General features: G+C 32.7%; 1 pseudogene; it reads left to right on the top strand.

Annotated features, from left to right (window-relative positions):
• The first annotated feature begins 765 nt into the window (after positions 1-765).
• LOC110110772 lies at positions 766-13,027 on the top strand (annotated as a pseudogene).
• Positions 13,028-13,390: the final 363 nt, after the last annotated feature.

Raw genomic sequence — 13,390 nt, 5'->3', positions numbered from 1 at the left:
CTATAAATTTGTTGGTCAAAACTAGTTCAAAATAAAAAAAATGGTAATAAAAAAATTTGCATGCATACTTTTGCAAACATTTCAAGAGAAAATGTTTTGCTTTTGATAAAAGGTGCTCTGGAATGGATGTGACTTTGTAGTCCCAATGTCAAATAAAGCAGTAACCTAGAGATTTTTTAACTTAATAAACTACTAAATGAAATATCAAGGCATAGGATGTATGCAAAGGAATGCAGCATAAATCATAAATAAGGAGAAAGCCATGGGTACTAATTGGCGTCTTGATATTTCTAACTCCGTGGAGGTTTTCCAGTAGGCATCTCAATAATAGTACAACCAACACTCCAAATTTCTGCAAAGCTATGATTTATTTTTAAGAAAACATTTAAATATTTAGAGGTTAGTATCAAACCAAATTTATCATATGAATTGAAAATTTTGGAAATTTTCTATAGTGTTAAATATTCAATGATGAGCAATCAATCATAAATATAGCCTAAATTGGAAGTTTATTTCATGTGAATAATATAAAGGTGCGAAGCTTAAACACCTATCATAAATCACCTGGAAATTATTATCTAACCACTATATTTGGCATACATTCATCATATCAATACTCTAAATGAGGTGAATTATTCATTGACACCATCGAATTCGATTTAAAAAACAAATAGAATTAATTGTTGAAACCAACCTCAAATAAGGAAATGAAGAACAAGATTTGGAAGGAAAATCTCACATATTATGAATTTTACTATGAGTTCCATGGTAGACGTTTATGGAAAAAGTGACAGCAAGATAAATTGTGGTGGTGCCATGATCGGCGGTGAATGCCTTGTATGCAACATCGCTGACTCCCTTCATTACTATGTTCATCTAATGGTTTCTCTCTTTGGGCAATCAGACTCAGCACCGGGCTTCGTAGAGCGTAATAGAGGTTAGGAAACCTAGATGGTAATTACGAATAGGATTAATTGGGCCAAAATGTGGGTATAAATGGGTCCTTTTAAAGCCTGCCAGCCCCCTTGAGATGGCCTGCAAGCTCACTTTTATAAAAAAAAATTAGAGTCATCCCTAACGGATCCTAAGTTATCTATATTTTTATATTCAAATTTAAAATAAAAAAAATTATATTATTAAATAAAATGGCTTTAAACAAATTTAAAAAAAAAGAATTTTCTGGCATCTCAGCACTTAACATAATGGTTCCAATGGGCAATTTGGTCACACAACAAAAAATTTTGAAAATGAGAAATAAAGCAAGATTTAATAGTGTTTTAGTGTCCGTTCAGCTAAGAAAAAAAAACTCTCTCTATATCTCTCTCAGTCGTGGGAGAAGTCATGGAAAGCCAATTAATCAACCCAGAAGAAGGAAAGAATATGCGAGATATATTTAGATCGGTTTGGTGTTCTTTCTCTCTCTACTCAAATCCAGTAGGAAATGATGGCGACAGCCCTGGCAGGAGAAATTATTCTGTGCGAAATTCGATTATAAAGCTTTATTAGGATGCTAGTAAAATCATTATACGTGGCATGCTTATGTGAAAAGTTAGGATATTCATTTGACTTCTTACCCGACCTGTTTGTCATTTTGGACTTACTGTAGATGAAGAGAAATCCGCAACAAATAAGCAATAAATTAGCAGAAAATGAGCAACATATACACAATAAATACTCAATAAATATGCAACAAATATGCAATAAAATACTCAATCAATACGCACATTTAACGCAATGAATACGCAATAAATACTCAATCAATACACAAGTCAAATAAATATCGTGGACTATTAACTTTCCACGTAAGCATCCGAACACAGCTCTATAACCGGATTCCTCAGAGAATAATTTCTTGCCCTGGCAGCCACATTGTGGAAAGGATCAAATCGCGTTTGAGGAAATCAAAAATGGGGTTGCGCCTAGGGTTAGGTTTATCACCCAAAATCTCTGCATCCCCCAATGCTCTTTCTCCGTAGAAGACCAACAATGATGCTTCTCTGATCCGGTGGAGAAAGGGTGAGCTAATTGGCTGCAGCGCCCTTGGCCATGTCTACATTGGGATGAATCTAGATTCTGGGGAGCTTCTCGTTGTATAGCAGGTCTACTCTTTTATCTCCAACGCTTATTTTAATTTTCATAAAGATTTATTTCTACGGCTAAGGTGACAACTGCTTCATTTTTTATTTTGCAGGTTTTGCTTGGGACTAGCAATGACTCCAAGGAGAAGGCCCATGTTAGATTCTTTCCATCCTTTTTCTTAAAAAATAAAATATAACCCTGGTGTTGGTCTTTCCTGAACTTCCTTTCAGCTTGTCTTCTTCCTTAACATCTTTCCTTATGTTTGCAGGCTCATATAAGGGAATTTGAAGAAGAGGTGAAGCTTCTCAAGAACCTATCACATCTGAATATTGTTGTAACTTCTCTCCTTCTTATCTTTGGTTTGATTTAATTGGACCTTTTCCCTGTACTTCAAGTCAAAATCACATCTCTTATTTGATGTATTTCTATCAGAGAGATATTTAGGAACTGGGAGGGAAGAAGAGACCTAAATATATTATTGGATTTGTACCGAGTGGTTCCATTTCTTCACTGCTGGGAAAATTTGGGGTTTCTCTAAAGCTGTATGTGCCATAGCTACATATATGGTTCACATAAATGATAAGTGATAACTAATTGCTAATCTTGTTAGGGACCTCTTATGTTTTAAGCAGGTTATAAAAATTTATATCAAGCAGCTATTACAGGGACTGGAATATCATCATAAGAATGGAATTATTCACAGAGATATAAAGGTCTATTTACATGATCTTCTTAGATTATATCTTTGATTTCATTTTACATGTTTACATAATGAAGTTTTTTCTCAAATCCAGGGTGCAAATATTCTTGTTGATAATAAAGGATGCACCAAACTTGCAGATTTTGGTGCATCTAAACAAGTGGCCATGCTGGTAAAATAATGCTAGAGGAAACTCTGGCCTCCTCAACTTTTCTATGGACTTATATTCCTTTGTTTTGTTTCTCCTTTGTAAATATAATGCTTAAATTTTATTTGAAAATGCTATAGCAAGATATGGGATCTTGTCTTGATATTGAGTTAGTTAAATAATAACTTTTAAGTAACTTCTATATCATTTAAGTTAACGATGTCATATTATTGTAGAGTGATATAGCTTGTAATTTTTTTTGGGTGAAATATAACTAGTAATTTGTGCTCTTGGCCATTGCTATTTGTCATTTGTTCGTAGAACCATTGAAGGGATTTTGATTCTATGGGAGGCTACAGTCTCACAAGAAAATAAGAAATTTACCTTTGATTTATACATTTATTCTTTTTTTTCAGAATTATGATTATTATTTGATTTATTTGTAATGTGAACTTTTCTTTAGTCAACAATGATAGCAGCGAAGTCAATGAAAGATACACCTTACTGGATGGCTCCAGAAGTAATTCTTCAAACATGGCATACCATGTAAGGATATAAAAGTCCTATGCATGCTCTTTTTCTTTCACATGATTAGGAAAGTATAATTTTAATGTAATTGATTGTTAATATGACGTGACTCTTTTATCTTAAACTTATTCTGTTTTCTATTGTTGAGTGATTTTAAAATAGACTTATCATGCATATTTGCATTTGAATCTTACATATGCATGCCAATGTAAATTGACATTTTTATGTAGAAGGTAATTATATATGTAACATCTAAATATTACATATTAACAAAACTAATACCCAACTTCCTCCCTTTCGCTAAAAACCACTAAGGCAATTGCTCGCAAGTGCTCAACAAGAAGTTTAAAAATTCATTGAAATCTTTGTATTTTTGGAGCAAATCTAAGCTTAAGGATTTAAATAAGCTCAATGATAAACTTATGGAAGAAATTATGGAACTCCAACAAAAAGAATCTTCTCTTGGATCTCTCACTGCATCTGAATACTGGAGTCTTAAAAATAAGGTGAATGAGTATAATTCAACCATGGCATGATTAAATTCGTGGTGGAAACGAAGAGCCAAGATCAAGTGGCTCAAGGAAGGTGATATAAATTCAAAATTTTTTCATTCATATGCTAGTGCTAGAAGGAATGCTAACAAAATTATCAAGATAAAGGATGAAAATGGGGTGTTAGGACAAGGTGAAATGGAGGAGGTGTTTTTACGGTTTTTTCAAACAAAATGGGAGGCAAGATGCTACAAGCAGGAAGGTTGGCCGGCTGAGAGATCTTGTTTAAATTCAGATGATCAGAAGTTACTGGAAGCTGAATTGACTTTTGAAGAGGTGGAGGGAATTCTGGAACAATTGGAAGGCAATACTGCTTCGGGAAATGATGGAGTCACTAATTATTTCATCAAAGCTTATTTGGGATAATCAAAACATATTTCTGGAAGGCCATTAAACACTTCTTTGTCAATGGTGAATTGAATGAAGAATGGAAGGAGATCTTCATAGTGCTTATTCCAAAGGTATCTAATCCTATTCTTCCTTCTAATTATAGACCTATTAGTCTTTGTAATACGGTCTATAAGGTAGCAGTAAAAATTATTCAAAATAGATTAGCTATGGTCATTCCAAAACTAATCTCCATGGAACAAACAACATTCATTAAGGGGAGATCACTGTCAGACAATGTTTTGGTGGCTCAGGAAATTTTTCACAAATTAAGGATCTCTAAGAATTATAATGGCCTTGTCTCCTTCAAAGTAGACATGGAGCAAGCATATGATTCCATGGCTTGGCCTTCTTTAAGGAAAGTGTTGGTGTATTTCAACTTTCCTTCAAAAATTTCAAAACTCATTTTGGCATGCGTTGAAGATCCTAAATTTGCTTTAATCATTAATGTCAATCTTTCCAATTGGATACATGCAAGGAGTGGCTTTAGGCAAGGTTGTCCCTTATCTCCAATCCTTTTCATTCTTTGCACTCAACTTCTCTCAAATGCATTTGAACAAAGCTCATGTGGCATTAAAATCAATCTAGAGGGACCTAGACTTTCCCACTTACTATATGCAGATGATGTGATTATATTCTCAGAAGCAAATAAAATGAAGGTTAAAAAAGTAAAGGAAATCTTATTTAGTTTTTAAACTGCATCAAAAGAATCATGGGTTTCAAAACTATTAAAGAACTCAGCTATCTTGGATTGAAGATAGCTTTGAGAAGATTAAAATATGAAGATTATCAATTTATCATTGAAAATGAATTGAAGAAGTTGAACCAATGGGCTAGTAAATTACTGTCTTTGGCAGGTAAGTTGACTCTTATAAAAACTGTTTTGCTAGCTTTGCCCACATTCTATGCTTCTCACTCTCTAGTCCCTAAACGTGTATTAGAATATCTTGATAAAGGTTGCAGAAATTTTATCTGGATTAAGAATAATGGAAACATAGGTATCATTATGTAAATTGATCGAAAATGTGCAAACCAATTGAATGTGGTGGATGGGGCCTGCATTCCCATAGTTTGAAGACAACGGCTTTGAGAGCGCGGTTAGCATGGAGATTCATCCAGGAAAAAATTCACTGTTAAATAAAATGATGGCTTCTAAATATGGAGATAAACTGGATAAGGCTGGCGGTAGAATAAGCAGGTCTTCTTCTTGTAAACTGTCAGCTGAGGGACTTAAAATGCTAAAGCATATTGTGAATTGTCTTTAGTAAATGGTGATTTAGTGGACGTATATAAGGATATCTAGATCCTTGATAAAAACTTAGACAAGTGACATACGTTTTTCATTCCACAAGATGGTAATCCTGTTTTGGTTAATAAGTTCATTCAAGATGGAAGTTGGAATAAAGCATTGCTGCTGGAATCCTTTGGAAGGGAACTTGTTAATTTGATTACTCAAATTATTATCACACAAGAAGGAGAAGAAGACCGTATGGAGTTGATCCACCAAAAATCTGGTTTGTCTATAACTGAACTAGCATATAAGGATTCGGTAGTAGTAGCTCAAGATGTCCACTATGGGATTGGATCAATAGAGTAAAACTGAATTCTCGTGTGGAGGTGTTCTGGTGGATACTATGTAGAAATGCAATTCCATCTTTTCAATTCTTATTATATAGAAGATTAATAAACAATGTTGTTTATCCGAGGGGCTGCAACTCAAATGAAGACGTGGAACACATAATATGTGGATGCTTGAAGCTTAAAGAAGTTATCCATCATCTAAATCTTTAGGGATTTTGCATCCCACATATGGATAACTTTGAGCAATGTATTAATTTGTTGGAGACTAGTTCTAAAAAGAAAAGTATGGTTGTCAACCTTTATTGCAATTCAATTTTCTTGAATTGGAAAAGTAGAAAGAAATACATACATGAAGGCATGGAAGAAAGTTCAAGTTATATAGCTTCTAATGCTATCTACCAAGCTTCGATCTCTTTTTGTTCTAGTCACTTTAATTTGGGCATTTAGGATGCTAACCAGTCGTTAAGACTGTCCAATAATTGGCATCCTCCTCCACCTAAATGGATTAAAGTGAATGTAGATGCGTCCCTACTTTCCTATATAAAGTAGGGATTGCAGCAGTTTTTAGAGATTGTAAAGGGAAATTTCTTTATGCTTTTGGAAGATTTTGCATTCATTGGGACTAGCTAAACTGGAATTGCTAGCAATACATTCCTTAAAAGATGAAATCAAGGAGTGGATGTTCAAGTATAAAGGCATAATTATAGAGGGGGGCAACTCAAATATTATATCTTTTCTTCAAAGCTCTTGGAAGAAAGGAAGGCATAAGGATGGTTGTTTGGATTTTCTTATGAATTTCAATTTTGTTATTTTTAATTATATAGGCCATCAGAATAATAAGGTAGCAAACTTATGTGCTAACTATGCTTTATTTGATAGCTTTAGTTGCGATGATTTATCTCTTAATAAGGTTCCTCCTTCATTCTTCAATACATTGAAGGAGGAATCATTATGGTAGGATTTCTTTTTATTGTTTTTTAATAAATTAAGCTCTGGATTTTCTATAAAAAAAAAAATATTAATCGCCTCCCTTTCACGAAAATCTCAAATAACATAATAAAATCCTAAACCATATTTTTTCTCTTTAGTTAAATTCTTAAAGAGTTGATTGTGGCATGCACATATGAATGATTTTAATATTTTATTTTTTAGATGTAAATTAAATGTGTGCAATTTAAGAACAATCTTCATGAAAGAAATAAAATCCAAACTAATTTTTCTCACTTTCATCAAAATCTCTAAGTTGGTCATTGCACGTACAAATACATGGGTCTAATAGTTCATTTTTTGGATGAGATATCATTTATGTAACTAAGAAAAGCCTTCGCTTTAATCAAATTATCAACAAGTTGGTTATGACACATATAAATACATGGGTTTGATATTTTATTTTTTAGGTAGGATATCATATATGTAAATAAGTAGGATCAGAGTTATAATACTATTATTTTTTCAAAATTAAAATGATGTGTTCATGTGCATTTTAATATGTGAATGTATGCAAAGTAGATTTAAGCAATGATGGTGTACTTGACAACATTAATGGATTGCTGAATTTTTGTGAATGTCTTTGTTTGGACAATTTAGTTGTCACAACCAATCAACCAAGCTAAAAAAATTTTATCGACATTATTGTAAGACAAATTACAATTTACAACTACTATATAACTATAAAATCACAATATATATTTACATGAGAGTAGCCACAACCTTGTTAATCAACGTAGTTTATCATGTAATGTGAAACAAAATGTAATTATTATGCATTCAAATAAAAAAAGCTATTAACTCAGAAGCACGACAAATTTCTAATATAATACCTATGCTACTAATCCCAATGCAATATATAATACTAAGGTTCACTTCTTAAGACTACACAACTAATATTTTTAAAAACAATAGAAAAAATGTGCAAGAATTTTCTCATGATAATTCAGTAATGAGATATTCTTATAAACTTAAATAGTATAGTTGTGGAGCTTATGCAAGAATTCTAAAATATGTGATTAAATTGAAGCTCATAGCTGTGAAGGGTTTTTTGTAGAAGTGCAAATGCTGTGTTATTTGGTAATTGTCATTAATGTCATTTAGAACACTGTGATGCTCTTAGTGATAAATTTAAAAACTTTTTTTTAATGATTAGTTATAACATGTGCCTTATAGGTACCTTAAAGATTTTGAAATTTCAACTAAGGGTAACATGGTTTGAAATATAGGTAAAGTAGATTATCAAATTTTCCACACAATACAGCTTTATGATTTTTTTCTAAATTTTGGCAAATTTAAGTCTAGTCACCTAAAAAATTGCAATGCTCAGGAGTTAGACTTATCAGTCTTAAAAATGGCTCGAATTGAGATCTCCCTTTTTATTATATCACCTTGCACATATTCATCATTAAACAAGAAATACTCAAATAACATCACTGTTCTCTTAATTTTGATTCTTTACACCAAATGAGATGGAATTAAGCCCATTGACCATAAGTGAGTTGGATTTGCTTGATCCCATAATTCAATCCATCAAACTCTGAAAGGGTTGTTAGGAAATAGAGATTGACAATGTTATACTAATACAAATATATTTATCAATCCAAAAGAGAGATATAGGGAAATTGATTAAGTATCTCCCTTGATAACTAAAAGATTCACAAAAGTAAATAAATTTTCTCTCTTTGTTGTTGTCGAAGTTGATATCCGCAAAAAAAAAAATAGATGAGAACCTCTTTCTAACTATCATTATTAGAGGTGATATTGATGTAAAATGGATGAAAGGCTCCTCAGTTAATCATAAAGCAGCAAATTTTCTCCCTCAAGATTTTGAATGGGGGCTAAGGATCAAGTGCTCATAGGTAGGAATGGTAACCTGGTTTGAAAATATTTAAGACTGTAGATAATTTCCAAAATTTTCAATTCATATGATGAATTTGGTTTGATGCTAACCTCTAAAAAATTTAAATGTTTGCTAAAAAAATAAATCTGAGCTCTACGGACATATGGAGTGTTGGTTGTACTGTTATTGAGATGGCTACTCAAAAACCTCAATGGAGTCATCAATATCAGTAGGTTAATTACTACCCTAACCATTTCTTTCTCCTTATTTATGATTTATGCTGCATTCATTTGCATACATCCTGTGCCTTGATATTTCATTTGGTGTTTTATTAAGTTAAAAAATCTCCAAGTTGTATCTTTATTTCACATTGGGACTACAAAGTCTCATCCATTCCAAAGCACCTTTCATCATAAGCCTATCATCTTCGCTTGAAATGTTTGTAGAAATATGCATGCAAATTTTACTATAACCATAGTATTATTTTGAACTAGTTTTGACGTACAAATATATAGTAAGTTACAAGTTTTTTTTTCTTGCTTCCAAATATTTATTCTATATGTTACATCATTTTCTTGATTTCAGATGGACTTAATTTTATGCTAATGCATCCATTAAGTCAATAAGCTCTGTAACATTCCCTCATCATTAAGCAGCTGCTTATCAAACCATCGAAGTTGTTAAGAAGTTCCTCTCACTCTTTGTACTCTCACTCTTTCTTCCTTTATCCATCTATCTTATTCCTCTATCTCTTTCTTTCTCACTCTCTCTCTCTCCCTCTCTCTCTCTCTCTCTCACACACACACACACACACACACACACACACATTCTCTTCCTACCTCTCTTTGTACTCTCACTCATCCGCTCACTCTTTCTTCCTTTATTCATCTATCTTATTCCCTCTCTCTCTCTCTCTCTCTCTCTCTCTCTCTCTCTCTTACATTCTCTTCCTCCCACTTTTTGTACTCCCACTCACTCTCTCACTCTTTCTTCCTTTCTCCATGTATATTATTCTCTCTCTCTCTCTCTCTCTCTCTCACACACACACACACACACATTCTCTACCTCCCTCTCTTTGTACTCTCACTCACTCTCTCACTCTTTCTTCCTTTCACCATCTATCAAATTATCTCTTTCTCTCTCTCTCTCATTCTCTTCCTCTCTCTCTGTCTCTCTCTTGTACTCTCACTCACCCTCTCATGTTTTCTTCCTTTATTTCTCTCTCTCTCTCTCTCTCTCTCTCTCTCTCTCTCTCTCACAGACACATTCTCTTCCTCCCTCTTTATACTCTCACTCACCCTCTCACTCTTTCTTCCTTTATATATTTATCTTCTCTCTCTCTCCCTCTCATTTATTCCTCCTTCTCTTTGTACTTTCACTCACTCTCTCACTCTTTCTTCCATTCTCCATCTATCTTATTCTCGCTCTTTCTCCCTTTCTCTGTCCCTCCCTCTCTCTTTGTTTCTCACTCTCTGCCTTACTCTCTCTGCCTCACTCTCTCTCTTACATTCTCTTCCTCCTTTTTGTACTCTCACTCACTCTCTCACTCTTTCTTCATATATATATATATATATATATTTATACCGATTCAAGCAAACAAGATGCCATTTATATGTAAGTTTCTTGCAACTTTAGCTCACATTTTTTAATGGGTGGTTCTTTTTTTAAGAACAATCACTATAATGCTTTTTTTTCATCCAATTGAAGCTCTTCAAAAATAATTTGAAGCTATGAGCTTAATTGTTAATGAGATTGGAACTTTTGCTTTGACCTTTGAAGCCCAGACTTTTCACTTAAGTTTGACGTTTTTGAAGTTTAAGAAGCTCATGTTTTTTTTATTTTTAAAAATCGTGAATGCATTGAGTCTATACCTCAAGCGAAGTATAAATTTCATCCATAATTGGACAAGCATCCAATATTATTTTTTTACTCATTTTTCATGGTGCTTCAAAAAAGTAGTTGTTCACTTTGTTAGGGATATTTTTTCATTTTTAATTTGGCTGCATGCTTTAATATATTTTTCTTGTTCTATAGGTCCCTTTTCTTGAAGCAAATCTTTTAATCCAAAAGAAGTTAGCAAATCAAATTAACTTGAAGGATATTTTTAGCATTATTTGTCACTTTATGTTGTTTCATTAGAACATGAGATTTTAATGCATCTTGCTTATTTTGCTTCGAGGGTATTTCTTATTAGCGTCAACAATTTTGTAATAATGTGATGTATATGATGACTTTGAGCTCATTGAGGTTTTATTATAAAATATGTTAGTCCATCTATCTTTTGAATGTCCATATAGTTGTTTCATGTCATATCTAGATTAGATAAGATGGGTAAGCGTGTTGGAGCTTTATTGACATATTTTTGATATTTAGTAAGCAGTTGAATTGTAGATTCAACTTTACTTGTGCTAATATAAACAGAGTATGTTTTTTGTATAGCCACTTGAATTCTAATTATTGTTCCTCAATAAAAAATTGAATTAATTATGAAACATATATTAAATAATTATTTTTTCTTCTTTTTATTATGTTTATTATTAATACTTTTTAAGTGACAGAATTAATCTATTACAATTGCATGAATCCAACAGGGTTTATTAAGTTAAAACATTAGTTGAGCTTTCTTCATAGAGATCATAAATGCTAAAGAATTATGGTTGATCTCAAAGTAGGAATAGGGTTGAGACAAACTATGTTTCTGAATATAAAACATTGGCATGATAATACAATGCTGATTCTGTTAAAAAAGCATTACAAGTGCAGTTGGAGATATTGTAATTCTCTTTATGATTAGATATGAAAATTTCAATATGTATTTAAAATAAAGAACAAGGTGACAAAAATGAATCAAATAGAATGATAAACCAACGAATGTAAGCAAGAAAGCATGACAAGACTATTCATATTAGTGTTGATTTTTGTGCATTGAAGCAAACAAGCATGATGTAGTTTTTCATGCTAAAAATAGTATCATGTACACCTTCATGATAAAGAAGACACTTTGTTTAGATTGACAAGGCAAAAGATGCCTTGTATAAAATAATAAGAAAATATGTTTTTTAACAATTCTTTAAAAAAGATACTTCATTTAGAATGGTAGCAGTGGCGTTTTTGGTTAGTGATTTATTAACATCATTCTATTAAGAAAAAGTTAATAAATCTACTTACAAATTTCATTTATTTCTCTTTAGACTAGGCATAAAATATATCACTTTTAGTCAAACAAACGGTTCCTTTATCATTCAACAATGTAAAGATTGTTATGGCGGCCATATTTTAATGTAGTATATTCTTTTGTCGAACCATTAAAGAAAAAATTAACTAGAAGTAGTTTTATTTGTGATAATAAAAAACAATCCTTTGTACATTTATAATATCCTTGTGTAGTAACACAATTGTTTATGATTTTCATTAATTTAATTTATTCAATTTTTACTTGAAAAGGATCGACCTAGAGTGGGAATGTATTGATTTTTTGAGTTTATTTGATGTGATATTTTACTCTATTATAATGTATTCCCTACCATAATTTTGAATGTAAAAAAATCCTTCGTTATTAAAGTTCTTGGATAGAATGTCCCGTTTTCGGTCTGTAGCCAAGAACTTAGAAAACAGTTGAGTAAGGTGGGAAGTTTTCATATGACCTCACTGGGTAATAACTGGATTCTCTGTTCGTTTACATGCATTGAATCCATGGATAAAATCTTAAATGGAGGATCGTGGTATATTGGAAATCATATCATCAGAATGGATAGATGGACGACTTTGTTCTCAACTGAATCTCTTAAGGGTATCTCTTCCCCGTTTGGATTAGATTCCCTGGTTTGCCACTTAGCTGTTGGGATGAGGAAAACATCACTATCATAACTTCAATGATTGGTATTCCTTTGCTTTTGGATGGGAATTCGTTTAAATGGGGAAAGAGGGAATATGCGAGATGCTGTATTCGGATAGACTTGGAAAAGAAACTCCCTTTGGGAGTCTGGATTGAGGGTATCCATGGAAGAACTTATCAGAAAGTGGAATATGAAAAGTTGACTTCACTCTGCTATCAGTGCTGCAAAGTGGGACACAATAGTTGTGTTTGTCCGGAACATGCTGATATTCAAACTAAGAAAGCTGCTTTGGGTGAATTTGAGGAGAGTATGAAGACAAGAATGGATCGGACAGTTGAAGACAATAGAAGCATAGCAAAGAGGAGTATGGTCCGTGGATTCATGTAAAATTAAAAAATAAGAGAAGCAGAAATTTCAGGAATAATGGGAGATATGGAGAAATGACAGGGCTTATTAAACAAGTTTATAAACCTTTGGAGAGAATGGAAACAAATAAGGTAGAATTCCAAGACAAACAAGGAATTTTGGCGAATATGGCAAATCATGAAGTGGAAAAGGAGGCTAAAAAGGCTCATTCTCAGGTTATTTCAGAAAGTTTCAAGAGTATGAATAAGTTCCAATTATTAGAAGATGAGACTGAAGAAGGGGAAGTCTTGGTAAAGGAAAGATCGAATAGTCTCAACAATACCGAGCCTGGTGAAACCACTAAAGTTCTGGAGACTGCTGATGTTAATAATAAGGCCACTGTTG

Source organism: Dendrobium catenatum, unplaced genomic scaffold (genome assembly GCF_001605985.2).
Source record: "Dendrobium catenatum unplaced genomic scaffold, ASM160598v2 fragScaff_scaffold_563, whole genome shotgun sequence".
NCBI classification, from domain to species: Eukaryota; Viridiplantae; Streptophyta; class Magnoliopsida; order Asparagales; family Orchidaceae; genus Dendrobium; species Dendrobium catenatum.
Note: the sequence above shows the minus strand (reverse complement) of the source record. Positions and strands in the feature narration are given on the sequence as shown.